Consider the following 16009-nt stretch of genomic DNA (forward strand, 5'->3'; position numbering starts at 1 on the left):
ATATATTTTCTCCTTTTTTATAGCCATAATTCTAAAAGGAGATGACTTTTTAGAAAACTATTTATTATCTTCATTTGCCTGTATGTCATTAACTCTCCAGCTCACTCTAGTTTGGCTACTGAGCTCACCACACCAAGTCCAGTTGACACACGGCAGTCCTTGCCTTAAGACTTGTGTCCTCTCAGTGGTATTTGTTACTATTCATTCATCGATTCAATCACTCACCATTACTTAGTAATTCCTGAAGGACATAGTATATACCAGGGCTTAAATTAGGTATAGGACATATTAGAGTGAATGAAAGTTATAAACATCAAAGCCCATAGAGGGAAAGAGACAGATAACATGAAAATAAGATAATTAATACACTGTTGTCATTGTTGAGTCACAAAATTGTATCTGACTCTTTTGTAGCCCACCAGGCTCCTCTGTCCATGGGACTTCCCAGGCAAGAATTCTGGAGTGGGCTGCCATTTCCTTCTCCAAAGGATCTTCCTGACTGACAGATCAAACTTGCATCTCCTGCATTACATGCAGATTCTTTACTGCTGAGCCACCAGGGAAGCCCTGGTGGGGCTTAATGAAAATAAAATAAATTAATGAAAATAAAATGAAGTAGAGAAATAAGTCTGGGTTAGGAAATCCAAATTTAAACAGAGTGTTAAGAAAAGGTTTAATGTTAATGTGACAAGGAAGTGATGGAGTGGAGCTATAGATGAATGAGAGAAGGGCTTTCCACAAGAGAGCAGCAAGTTTAATGCCTAAAGTCAGAGCATACTGCACATCCTCTTCTGTTGCCCTCTGGCTTCACATTCCCGGTTCTTTTTGCTCTCTCATTATTTCTCTTTTTTGCCTGGAGACTTCTTCTCTTCCACCAGCCGTTAAACATTGGAATAGTCTTGGCATTCGTTTTTCTCCTTTTTAATTTCTCCTTTTTAAATTCTCCTTTTGATATTCCATTCAAAATTATGATGTCAGTAATCATCAACATGGGTATCTCTAGCTAAAACCTATACTTTGACTTTATGACTTTCACATCAAACTGCCAACTTGGCATTGCACTTTGAATGTCTCAAAGGTAATTTTACTCAATTTTCTGCAAAAAATATGGTCTTCCTTCTACTGTTCTCTAGTTTAGTGAATGACACTATCTTTAAGTTGCTCAAGCCAAAAACTTGACAGTGATCATCAATAACACATTCCTTTATCATGCCACACACCAACTTCTTCCATTTTAACACACTTAATTTGTCTCTATTCAATTAAATTCTCTCCATCTACATTTTCTCATTTCTAGTCCAAGAAACTGTCATCTTTCCCCTGGAATACTAAAACATTCTTCAAATCGTTCCCACCTTTAAAGAGATCTTCACATCACTGCCAGGTTGATCACAGATTTCACTCTATTGCTTAAAACTTTGAATAGTTCCCGATGTTCTTATGAGGAAATCCAAAATACTTAGTATAGGATACAAAGCAACACAATCTGATTCCATAACCCCTCTGAGCTCATCAGCCACCATTTCCTTCTCTTTGTTCTGTATTCTTGACAAACTGACCTTTTACTTCCTTGAATATGATGTGCTCCTACACTAGAACCTTTGTATACATGTGCTACTGTTCTTTATATTAGAATTTTATCCTCAACCCCTTTGCCAATCTAGTCCATTTTTATCCTTCCCATTTCATCTGAAAGCTGAATTTTCCACATTAACTATGACTCATCGATCAGAATACCCTGGATTCTATGTTATATAATTCGGCAGATCATGCACATTTATTTTTTAGCAAATATCAACACAGTGGTTATTTTTCATGTATACATGCTATTGTTTGTTGAATGCCTATTTTCTTAATACAACTGTGAATTCACTAGAGCCTGAGACTGTTTTGGTATTGTTTACTTCTGTGTGTCTAAAACCTAACCCACTGTCTGTCACTGAGTATGCATCAATGTACTTGTTGGGTAAATAAGTGGATAAAAAGGTTAAATTAATAAACAATGTAAAATATCATTTACCTTTGCCACCAGGCTTTTCTTACCCATGGTTGGTTGGTATCTTTTGTCACTTATTAAATATACTCCTTTAGGCAAGTTTTATAACATCATTAAATCTGTCATCTATAATTTGAAGAGACTTACAGTACCTACTTCACAAGTTAAAATTAAAATAAGTTTACTCTTGTAAAGGACAAAGGGTAACACCTTGCACATGGTAAGTGCTCAATAAATAATAACAATGGCTTTTGTTATTTTTGATCTTGTCTAAATTGCTTAAAGCAAAGGCTTAACTCCAAAACTGCATGTTAATTAACTCAGTAGTTAATTTTTTTTTAAGTGAAGCATAATCCCCCAGAAACTAGAATACTGTTTGAACTGCAATCATTATGTTGAACTGCCATAAGGTGTAAGTATTCATTATAAAGTTTTAATTACTTCACATACATATGAGTTGGAGAGGTCTCTCCAGTTCTTACAATTTATCCTTTCTAAAAGTTTTTTCTTTCTTTATTTTTGCTGTTGGATAAAACTCCGTTAACTGAAGACTCTCTAGCAATGCAATCAACCCTCCGTAAATCCTGATTGAGAAATAAATGACAGAGAGAAAGGGAATATGGCACCAGTAAAGTTCATGTTGTCCACCAACCAGTCAAAAATCTCCCAGGATAGCAAAGGAAATGAAACAGAAAAATTCTATTTTATACATAACTAAAATGCATATGTTGTTTCAATTAACAATATTAAAATAAAGAATGCTAAATTAAATAAAAGTTGCCTGCCAATGCAAGAGACAGGGGCTTGATCCCTGAGTCAGAAAGATCCCCTGGAGGAGAAAATGTCAGCCCATTCCAGTGCTCTTATCTGGAAAACTCCATGGACAGAGCAGCCTAGCAAGCTACAGTCCACAGGGATCATAAAGATTTAGACATGACCAAGCACCCACCCACACACACACACACACACACACACACACACATGCAGTGTTGCATGCAGACAAATGTTCAGAAAGAAAACTGATAGAACACAGGTCTTCAAATGTATGTGTTATATTCAGGAGCAGAAACCAAATATTTATTTTGGAATGACAAGAATAGAGTACTTGGAAGATTAGCTGGACCTTTCCTGGATTGAGTTTGTCACAAAGAATAAGAAAGACAAAGGCACAAAATAATCACAAGAAGCTAAACACTTCCCTATGGCTTCCAGGAAGTAGTCTCTTATTAGGAAGAAACAAAGAAAAATATTTCACACTATGAACAAGATAGTTGTTAGTTTACATTGGTAGAGGGAAGTAAAGGTTCCCAGAGAAATTTAGGCTATAAAGAACTTTATGTTAAAACACGAAGAACTGCCACCAGAATGGAAATCATCTGTGTCCACAACATCACAATAGTCTCCTTCAAAGACCTTGTCTAATAAGAACTTACCTTATTTCACACAGGCGTTGAGTAAACAAGAATTTGCATGGACCTTATACAAAAGTACTGAATGGAAAAAGAGGTGAAAGGAAATAAGAAACTAGGTGAAAATAGTGGCAGATTAAGACACTCACTTGAAAAATTTGCCATGAATCAGATAAAAATTGTAATAAAAATTATTCAAATGAGATCACAGACCTAAGCAAAGGAAACAAAATTATAAAACCGTTAGAGGATAATTTAGGAGAAAATCTAGGTATTGGGTTTGGCAATAATTTTTTAGATAAAACACCAAAAATACAATCCATGAAAAAAAAAAGTGTTCTGAATTCACTGTATGTTTTTCCATCTATATTAAGATATAACTGACAAATAATAACTGTAAATGTTTAATGTACACAATATGATGATTTTATATGGGTCTACATTGCAAAGTAATTACCATAATCAAGCTAATTGATATCTCCATCACTTCACAAAGGTAATTTGAAGTGTGTATGGTGAGACTTCTTAAGATTGATACCTAGCAAATTTCAAGTATACAAGCTAGTACTTGTAACTATAGTCATCATGCTGCTCATTAAATCCTCAGAGTTTTCATCTTTTTACTGAAAATTTACCTTCTGCCCAACAATTCTGTAGACATACAGATCCCCTATTTGTAGAAGAAACGAGATTAAAAATCAGGTCTTAGTGGCATTTCTACCTTAATTTACTACTTTCCATAACTAAAGGTCAATAAACATATGGAGTTCTGATTTTATAGTCTTTTAAAGCACTAATAAAAAGGTTTGTTTTGCAAACAAGTACACAAAATGTAATAGAGTGTTTTGTTTTGTATAATTGTACTGTCTTGAACCAGCTTTGAGGTCCTAGCTACACAGCATTCAGTTTCTCTTGAAATGGAGTATAGTTCAGCCTTGAAAAGGAAGGCAATTCTGCCATTTGCAACAAGATGGATGAATTTGTGGGACATTATGCTAAGTGATATAGCCATTTGAATGCAGAGTTCCAAAGAACAGCAAGGAGATATAAGAAAGCCTTCATTGTGATCAATGCAAAGAAATAGAGGGAAATAATAGAATGGGAAAGACTAGAGATGCCTTCAAGAAAATTAGAGATATCAAGGGAACATTTCATGTAAAGATGAGCACAATGAAAGAAATGATATGGAACTAACAGAAGCAGAAAATATTAAGAAGAGGTAGCAATACATAGAATTATACAAAAAATATCTTCATGACCCAGATAACCAGGATGATTTGATCACTAACCTAGAGCCAGAGATCCTGGAATGTGAAGTCAAGTGGGCTCTAGGAAGCATCACTACGGACAAAGCTAGTGGAGGTGATGGAATTCCAGTTGAGCTATTTCTAATCCTAAAAGATGATGCTGTTAAGGTGCTGCACTCAATATGCCAACAAATTTGGAAAATTCAATTTTTTCAGTGGCCACAGGACTGAAAAAGGTCAGTTTTCATTCCAATCCCAAAGAAAGGTAAAGTCAAAGAATGTTCAAAGTACCGCACAATTGCACTCATCTCATATGCTTGCAAAGTAATGCTCAAAATTCTCCAAGTGAGGCTTCAACTATACATGAACTGTGAACTTCCACATGTTCAAGCTGAATTAATTACCAACATCACTTGGATCATTAAAAAAGCAAAAGAATATGAGAAAAACATCTACTTCTCCTTTATTGATTACACCAAATCACAATAAACTGTGGAAAACTCTGAAAGAGATGGGAATACTAGACCACCTTACATGCCTCCTGAGAAATCTGTATGCAGGTCAAGAAGCAATAGTTAGAACCAGACATGGAACAACAGACTGGTTCCAAACTGGGAAAGGAGTACATCAAGGGTGTATATTGTCACCCTGCTTATTTAACTTATATGCAGAGTACATCATATGAAATGATGGATGAAGCACAAGCTGAAATCAAGATTGCTAGGAGAAATATCAATAACCTCAGATGTGCAAATGACACCACCCTAATGGCAGACAGCAACGAGAACCAAAGAGCCTCTTGATGAAGGTGAAAGAGGAGAGTGAAAAAGCTGGCTGAAAACTCAACATTCAGAAAATTAAGATCATGACATCCGGTCCCATTACTTCATACATAATAGATGGGGAAACAGTGGAAATAATGATAGACTTTCTTATCTTGAAAGAAATCATGGCATATGATGACTGCAGCTATGAAATTAAAAGACACTTGCTCTTTTTAAGAAAAGCTATGACAAACCTAGACAGCATATTAAAAAGCAGAGACATTACTTTGAAAACAATGGTCTGTCTAGTCAAAGCTATGTTTTTTTTCAGTAGTCATGTATGGATGTGAGAGTTGCACTATATAGAAAAATGAGTGCTGAAGAATTGATGCTTTTGAACTGTGGTGTTGCAGAAGACTCTTGAGAGTCCCTTGGACTACAAGGAGATCCAACCAGTCAATCGTAAAGGAAATCATTCCTGAATATTCATCGGAAGGACTGATGCTGAAGCTGAAACTCTAATAGTTTGGCCACCTGATGCGAAGAACTGACTCACTGAAAAAGACCCTGATGCTGGGAAAGATTGAAGGCAGCAGAAGGGGACGACAGAGAATGAGATGGTTGAATGGAGATGAGTTCGAGCAAGCTCCAGGAGTTTGGTGATGGACAGGGAAGCCTGGCATGCTGCAGTCTATGCAGTCACAAAGGGTCAGACACAACTGAATGACTGAACTGATGCTTAGTGAAATAAGCCAAATGCAGAAAGACAAATACTGTAGGATCTCACATACATGTGGAATTTTAGAAAGTCAGACTCAGAATCAGAGTAGGACTGTGGTAGCCAGAGTTTGGGGGGTAATGGGGGAGTAGGAAAAATGTGGGTGATGCTGGCCGAAGGTACAAACTCAGTTATACAATGAGTAAGTTTTCAGAATCTAGTGTATAGCATGGTGATTACAGTTAATAAGACTATGTATATTATATACTTGACATTTGCTAATTAAATAGGCCTTTAAATGTTCTTACCATACACACGTATACAAAACAACTAAAAATAGTATCTGTTTTTACTTGTGAGCTAACTTTAACAGATAAAGATAAGCAGAAAAGCATATTATTGTTCAAAAAACCTACATTGATTTGGTACTGTCAGGTGAGTGTATTCTCCTTGGTTCTGTCTCGTCTCAATAAAAATTTGAAGCGATGGACATTAAAGCCCTCAGCCCATCAACAGCTCTGGGACAGTTTTATAGCTCCCTCAGTTTTATTTAGGAAATAAAGGAAAATACATCCTCGAGGCATGGAGGCATGCTGACCCAAAAGACACGAAGAGAAGAGAGAGAGAAAGAGACAGAGACAGAGAGAGAGAGACAGAGAGCGCATGCACACAGGAGAGAGAGACCCCTGGTCCTTTGGCTCCTCTCTTTATGTGTTTTTTCCTCCCCCTGGGCCTGCCCTATGTAAATTGAGCTAGCCAGGGGTGCTGTTCGTTCTACCCAAGGTCCTCACTCTGGTCCTTGGATCTTCCTTTCACCTTCCTTTGTTCTATTTTGGCAGGCTTTTCCATTCCCAGTCTTTTAACCACCACCATTTTGGACTCCTATTTCCTATTCTAACTACCTAACAGTACCATTTGTATACCAATTATAATCAGAGGTACTAAAAAGGATGGCCTTGCATAGCCCTGAAGCCTACAGTTTACAGATAACTTGAAACCACTGCTTAAATATATTTGATCCAGGCTTTGGTCATCTTGTAAGTACTCTCCTCATCCATAAGCAAAGAAAGTATCATGAGGACTACAACAATGTTACAACCACTGGGATGACCAAGAGAAACTGTTAGGAAAAGAAAGGTGAAAATCCAAGTAACAAAACATGATATTCATGATGAAAGACACCTATAATTCCATTCTCTAATCTCTAGCATATTAAACTATACTTATTTCTCCAGCTTGAAATATTGTTTGTTTACATTCATGCTTAAAATGTATGTCCCTTTTAAATCTATTCCTTTCTGCTAAAGCATTGAAATATTAAGTCTGGAGAGGTGATTTTTAAAAAGGCTGAAAACTATTTTTTTTATAAAATTAGCAGGAAGTGTTTGTTTCTCTCAAGCACATGTAGGATTCAGAATGAGCCTCCCCTAAATGTGCCCTTTTGGCATCAAATTATTTTGAGCTAAAGGCAAATGAGACTGCAAATTCAAGAGAATTTGCCTCTCCTTTAAATATCCAGAAGAATTTAAATTGGAAATTTTTCCCAGACAAGTGTTATTTCTGAAGATAAATTTTACCTCAGCTATCCCGTCTATTTGGGAGGGGAAACTAAAACATCTAACATCTTACTAAACATCTCTTCTTCCTGGGTTTCCCCAGTGGCTCAGTAGTAAAGAATCTACTTGCAGATACAGGAAATGTAAGTTTGATCCCTGGGTCAGGAAGATTTCTTGGAAGAAGGCATGGCCACCCACTCCAGTATCCTTTCCGGGAAAATCTCATGAACAGAGGAGCCTGGTGGGCTACAGTCTATGGCGTCACAAAGAGTCCCATGAACCTCTTCTTGCTATTGTCTGGTGAATGACCCTCTTGTCTTCAGAAGCCTCAGGGCCCCATTCCATTCCTTAGATCAGGATGGCATATATATACCTCACTTTGCCTTTCTATCATTGCCTACCATGTATATAGGGTCTCTGAGGATCCCATGCATGTAGGTTTCCCGAAGGACTGAAATTAAATTTGATTTTCTCCTGTTACTCTGTCTCAAGTTAATTTATTTCTTAGACCATCCAGAAGAACCTAGAAGGTTAGAGGAAAGATTTCTTCCTCACTGATACATAAATGTTAAATATAATTTGCATTTTTAAAATGTGTTTGTTCCATCATTATACATTATCAGTTTTTCTATGATTAGCATTTGATTCACACAACTAGTATGAATTTATTTTCATGTAAATTATATATAAATCAATATATAACAAGAATATTCCCAAAACAAAAGTAAAGAAATGAAAAGAAAAGAAAAGAAAAGAATACAGTAGCTCTCATCTTTTGTGGTGATAAACAAAATGTTTAAAATACTCCACATGGTATTCAGTTATAAAGTTGTAAAGTATGGTACAAATGTTTAAAATACTCCACATGGTATTCAGTTGTAAAGTCATCCATTGTGTCATAGCACATTACATTATGACAACTTTTTAACAGTAAGCAAAGAAACAAGCATAGAAATGAAGAACTCTGTAAGAAATAGGTTTAAATATTTTGGGGGGATGTCATACTGAAAGAAGAAGAAAACATGCTGCTTTCATCACTAATTTTAAGCAGCTGCTGACTGAGTGATTAGAACATAGCCATTCGTTGAGCTGAGATTAAAATTTCCATATGCAAATTGACTGGTTGCAAATTCTTTCCTTACTTTTACTGTTATTTTGTAACCTCAAGCTCACACTTTCTGATTTTCTGCACTGTGGATTTAGCCAAATATATGAGTTTTGCTGGAGGTAAAGTGCAGAAACAAAGAGGTCAAGGATTCACTGAGTGACTTAATGAAGAAGCAAGGAGAACTCTAGAGCAACCCTCCTTAGTAAATAGATAGCCAATGGGAATTTGCTTTATAGCTCAGGAAACTTGAATAGGGGCTCTGTATCAACCTAGAGGGGTGGGATGGGGAGGAAAATGGGAGGGAGGTCTTAAAAGGAGGGGATATATGTATACCTATGGCTGATTCATGTTGAGATTTGACAGAAAACAACAACAAAAAAACTGTGACAAAGCAATTTCTATTCACAAAGCAATTTCAGAATAAATATTTTCCATTAAAAAAAAAAGACTACATCAAAGAAATAGGAAGATGGGGAAAGGTCTGCAACCACATGCCAGTTAGGTATCATTTAAAATTATTCTACCTACACTTAATAACATCTTTGCTGCTGCTGCTGCTGTTAAGTCGCTTCAGTCTTGCCTGACTCTATGCGACCCCAGAGATGGCAGCCCACCAGGCTCCCTCATCCCTGGGATTCTCCAGGCAAGAACACTGGAGTGGGTTGCCATTTCCTTCCCATAATATCTTTAAAAAGTCCTAAATTGTGATGCTAATAAATTCCTAATTTGTTTTAATAATGTCCTCAAAAACAAACATAAAAAATGTTCTATTTGAAAGACAGAGTCCTATAAACTTTATGAAATAAGGGAAATCAAATCAAGAAGACATAAGGAAAATTGAATCTATCTCTACTTTCACTTTCACCCACTGTTTCTTGCATGCATTCATTCACTTGTTAAGCAAACATTATTTGGGGGAAACCTGAAATATGGTGAGCACTCACTGTTAATTACTGAACCAATGAATTAGTGAAAGGTAAATAATATATATACCTCAATAATACCTCAATAATATACCTCTAGGGAGTTATTAGCTTAGGCTTATAGGCTTAGGTGTCATTGAAGCCATCTCTTAAACAAAAACTATTTTGTTAAACAAATCTAGCATATAAAAATTCAAATTTTGATAAGGATAAATTACTGATAATTATTTGCCTTAAGAAAAATTAATTGTACAAATTAATTCATTTAAGGAGTCATTTAAACAGTGGGCTGTTACTCTATGCAAATATAATAACACATACAAAATGAAAAATAAATTTTCTTTGTGGAAATCTCACTAGCTTTTTCCTCAGAAGGCTTATTTCATTAATATTTAACTTGAGGTCAGCAAGAATTTTTACCCACTTATGACAACCTATTTGAATAACAGATTTTAAAATGGTTCATCTTCTAAGGTTTTTGCATCATGTGACATATTAACAAATAATTTCAGGCAGAGCTGGGTTACTTAAAACAACAGAAGAGATTAGAGAGTCTTTGGGAAATAATATAGAGGATGAAAGAGAGTAAAGGGTAGAGAGACAATAATGAGAGAGAACTAAGTCCCTTCAATGGGGATTTAATACAATGAATTATGTGGCAAGTCATTACTTCTCAGTCCTGTTTGTGAGAGGATGGAAATTCTAGGAGATACAACTAAGATCTAAATCTGCCTTCAAAATGGATACCGGTGAGACAAGCTGCTCCTGAATAGACTCAGTGTAAAATACACAACTAAGCCATAGTTTATATTCTGATCAATTCATAAAATATTAATAAACACCTACTAATGGCAGGCATACAAAGGTTCTACAAATACAAGAGTAAATAGAACAGAGTTCTTGCCTTTGTAGAAATGACAGGCATAAACATAGTTATGAACGGACCTAGGTTTGACGATCCACAAATGCATCATACAAAGTTCTGGAAGAGTGTCTTTTTTAGAAACAACTCAGATTCTCTGAGGAGATAAGAAAAAATTATAGAAGAGGTAACATTAAGTTCAGTGGAATCAACTAATTAAGGAAACAAAACATAGAAAATGAATAAGATGCATGTAGGAAGATTCTAAGAAGTGAAAAAGACATAGGAAAGAATGGAGGCATGAAATACAGACTCCATAGATTTGGAGAATGACAAGTGGTTATGCAAGATTGAAGCCCAAGATACAAGCATCCACATGTGAGATCAAGTCAAACAGAAACAGAGTAATGAAGATTTTATGTAGTGTGGGCTACAAAATCTCCAATTCTTCATGAAAAAGCAAGATCATAGAGTAAAGTGAGTTCTGGGTAATGGGCTAAACCTATGGCCATGTGACAGGTAGTCTTAACAGATGTTCCCTCTCCAGTAAATGAGGGGAAAAAAGAGTGTTTGAGTCTCTCGCATTTACAACTCAGTGACTTCTATTAAAATTAAGCTTCTTTCTTGTAATCAGAAGAGTTGCCTGCTGTTTGTGAAACATTCATATGCTTAGAACTTTGCATATATATATATATATATATCTTCATACCCATCCAGAGCACAATAGACTGCAAAGGAACAGAGTATGGTTCACAGTACAAAGGACTGTGTACTGCTGAACAGTTACCTGAACACTTTGGAAAATTATTTAGTTTGCTTACTCTTTAAAAATTTTTAATTATAGGATAACTGGTTTACAATATTGTATTTGTTTCTGCCATACAACAACATGAATGAGCCATAAGTATACATTGATCCCTTCCCTATTGAGCCTCCCTCCCATTCCCCCGACTCACCAGCTCTAGGTCATCACAGAGCACCATGCTGAGCTCTCTGTGTTATATGGCAATTTCCCACTAGCTCTCTATTTTACACACGGTAATGCACATATTTCAAAAAGAAAAACAAATATTGTACTTTAACACATATATATGGAATCTAGAAAAATGGTACTGAGGAACTTATTTTCAGGGCAGCAGTGGAGATGTAGACATAGAGAATGGACTCGTGGACACGAGGGGAAGGAGAGGGTGGGATGAACTGGAAGAGTAGTTTGCTTATTTTTATCTGCAAGGACCTAATTTAGGATGTTTATTTTTAGATGATTTTTACTGTCATTGTAATGATCAGGCACTGTAGAAAGAAAAAGTTATTCTTTCACTTCCTAAAACAGTAATGACAGCTTTAGTCAAGACTAATGCAACAGAGGAGAGAGATCAGGCTTAACTTTGAATGCAAAGACAAGTGGAAATTTAAAGCCAAGGAGTAGAGTGAGAGAGTCACTGTAAAATTACTCAGAGGAGACATCAAAGATAGGGAGATTCTTGCTAAAGTGACCTGACAGAGTTCTTGCCAAAGAGAGGCCAAGGACTTCTATATCACAGCTGGGGCCTGAGGAATTTGATCAGATATTAATGTGATCAGTCATCAATGGTGGGGGAATCCTCTCTAAACTGACTTTGCCAGATTCTTGCTAAAACTAGGCCATACATGTCTGACAAAGATAGAATGATACCCAAGGCCCAGTCAAATGTTAGTCACTCAGTCGGGCCCAACTCTTTGCGACCCCATGGACTGTAGCCTGTCAGGCTCCTCCATCCATGGGATTCTCCAGGCAAGAGTACTGGAGTGAGTAGCAGTTCCCTTCTCAGGGGATCTTGCTGACCCAGGGATTGAACCCATGTTACCTGAGTCTCCTGTAATGCAAGTAAATTCTTTACCATCTGAGCCACCAGGGAAGCCCTCCAAAAAGAGGCCTGATAGGAACCTGACTGAAGTTTGATCAAGGAGAGAGTCTATTAAAAGAAAAAGAGCTGGATTGAAATGAGCAGTAGCAAGCTTTGCTCTGCCTGTTATGCAGAACCAGATAAGACACTCCAGACAAAATGAGATGAATTTTAAAAATCTGCTAAATTTCATGTGGCCACTGGGGATTGAAAAGCTTGTATACATAACATATCTTTGCTCTCCTGTGTTTACGGTTTGTGATCAAGCAAAGAAGATGTGAGACACTTCAATCTTTATGCCAAAACTATCAATATATAAATATTTTTCCCTTTTATTCTATATGGGTTTCTTTTTTTTTTTTTTTTTGCTTCTTTTTGTTTCTAAAGGTCATTTTCCAGTTGGAATTAAATGATGCTTTTTATATGGAAAGATTAGAAACAATGTTTTTTTAAGTAGCTGTAACTGTTAATTTTTTTGGAGGAAAGTTTATCTTTAGCGATCCACTCAAATTTAACTTATCAATACTTACATGCTATGGGAAATATTCTAAAAGTAGAAATTTATCAGGTTGTACTCTTTGTTTATAACATAGCTTTGAACAAAATCCACCAATAAAGTACAGAGATGTAACAAAGTCAATATGCATGTTTTTAGATGTGATTTTTACATTACTACATTCTCTGCAAAAATTTTATATTTTAATTTTATCTGGGCATTTTTTTCCAAATTAGCATTTAGATGTCTTTAAAAGCAATCCCAGAGAGTTCTGAACAAATAACAAAAATCAGAGGCATGGGAAATTTGTGGCCCTGTCAGAAATTTAAAGTCTTTTAGGTAAATACCAACTTGCAAAACAATTTTTTTAATGCAATGAAACATTGTTTTAATGTATTAGAACAAAAATCTTAAATAATCAGTAAACATCAAACATGGCCAAACTGTTTAATATTTTGCATGCTAGAGTTAAGAGAAAGTGAATAATAAACTAAGCATCCAGCTAAATAGTTTGAATAACTGTAATAATTCAAAGGAAGCCATGAGGAAGGACACAATGAACAAAAAAGCATATAGATTTTGTCAAACTTCCCTGTGATGTCTTCACAGTACCTGAAATAGAAGATGTCACCCCCTTGACATTTTTATCAAAATAATCAAATTGTGGACAAAATACTGACAAAATGATTAAAACATTCAATGGAAAAAAAAAAACGGTTTTTTGAAATACATTCTTTTTCCTTCGCTCCAATGATATAATGATCTCCTCATTCTTCTCTATTATATTTTCTTTTTTGGTTTTAAACATTGGAGTTCTTCAAATACATGTACTAGGTCCTTTTCAGACTCAGTATTCAGTTCATAGAAAACATCCTTTGAGACATGCTTGACTGTCTTTCTAAAACCCTATGCATTCTTCAGTGAGACCTCTTGTATGTGCCAACGCTATATTCTACTATCTGCTCAATATCTCCTAAGCACATCAGAAAGGCTTGTTAAACCAATGTGCTCAGTATTGAACTCATCTATTTCCCAACAGCTGCTTGAATATGGTTCCTTATCTTGAGTAGAGGACATATATTCCTATTCAAAACATTCATTGGACCAAATGCTCTGCACAGCCTTATCTCTCTATTGAGTTCACCGTACCTTCAGTTCCACAAAGTGTCTCACATCACTCTGGCTACCTCACTCTCATTCAACCTCATTGGAAAATTCATCATCAGAGCCCTTGATTTCACCTCCTGAATATAAATTTCAAATTTATCCTATCCCCTTCATTTCTTCCACCAGTTTAGACCAAGTCACTATTATCTTTCACCTGAACTCTTCCAGCCCCTTCTGATTGATGTATCTTTTCCAATTTGCTTCTTCTTCTAAATAATTCTTCATGCCACATACCAGAGTGAGATCAACCTCTTCTAATACTTTCACATTATTTTTACATAAATGCCAAAATTATTAACTTGGCCTGTACGGCTCTGTGTGGTCTACCTACTGTCTGTCACTCTCTACTGTTTTTCCTTAAGTTGTGTGCCATACTTTCTGTTGTAGCTACACTATGCTTTAATCAATGCTTAAACAACCCACATACCCTTACATTGCATGGTCATTGCCTCAGTTAGGTTTTCTCCAAATTCTTGTCTAGGAGTTTTATAGTTTGGTCTATGATTCATTTAGAGTTAATTTCTACAAAGTATTAATTGTACCAAGGAATAGAGAAAAAGAACTTCTCAATAGATGATTTGGCAAAAAATGAACTGAACATTAATAAAGAGAAAGTAGACCTATTAATATATAATTGCAGGCAGGCTTATTAAACATACTGAAAGATATTTAATATAATAAATAAAACTTGAAGAAACAAAGCATATAATATGTTTTGCTTATGAAATTATTCTAATGTCATAAAAATCATAAAGCCCCATGTTGGTGGATATATGGCAAAAGGAGCACTCTATTACTACTATCTGGAAAGTCATTTTTGGTAGTAGTAAAAATCTTAAAATTTACACTTCAATAATTCCAGTTCTGGAAATCCCTCCTGAATGATTCTATATACTGAAATAGATATATGCCTGAATTTATTTTTAAAGTAGTATTTAAAATACAAAATTTAGAGTCAATCTAGATACTCAACAACTGGGAAGTAATGTTATCACATATTCTAATAGGGAAGTGACAAGTTATGACATAGTCACATAATAAATGTATATTTTAAAATAAAAATTGGAGTAATTTTTAAGTAATAAATTGGAGAAATTCCAATTTTAATCTAATTGCAAAAGCAGAATGAAAAATTATTTAAATCATATGATTGAATCTATTGAAGCCAATATCATGAAATCTGCCACCGATATGAATCTCTTTATGCCATATATTGTTTAAGTATACCAAAGTTGCTTGTATTTTCACTGGATTTAAAAATTAAATGTGTTATTATCTCTATTATGCAAATTCTTAAAAAATCAGTTATTTCTTCTCTTTTTCATGGAAAACAGTATATTCTGGATTCTCTTTAACTTGAATTTAGTATGTGGCTAATATTTCTTAGATTTCATTCAAGAAGTCTTTCAATTAACTAAAAATATAAAAGAACATCACTTTAGTTTGTATCAATTAGAAAGTAGCCTCAATGAGAAAATAATTTTAATTTCAACTTATTAATGAAAGATCCAGGGTCATTTATCAAAATTTACAAATAATAATATTAATAGCTAAAATGTGTTGAGACAATTCTATGTTCCTTTTGAGCATTTCTTCATTGAATCTATACACAACCACAAGTGATAAATATTATTATAATCCTACTATTATGAGTGATGTACTGAGTCACGGAGAAGTTAGGCAATGCATACAGGGTCACAAAAATGGCTTTTGAAATGAATACTCATAACACATTGAAAGCTTTCAGCTTTCAGAACTAATATGTCTATAAACTTCTTCATTTATATATTTTTCATAAACGATGTACTAACAATTACCAACATCCCCTTTGAACAGATGAATAATCTTGGATATGTTTCTGCATCAAGTGCCAAAAT

Source organism: Ovis aries, chromosome 4, assembly GCF_016772045.2.
Source record: "Ovis aries strain OAR_USU_Benz2616 breed Rambouillet chromosome 4, ARS-UI_Ramb_v3.0, whole genome shotgun sequence".
NCBI lineage: Eukaryota > Metazoa > Chordata > Mammalia > Artiodactyla > Bovidae > Ovis > Ovis aries.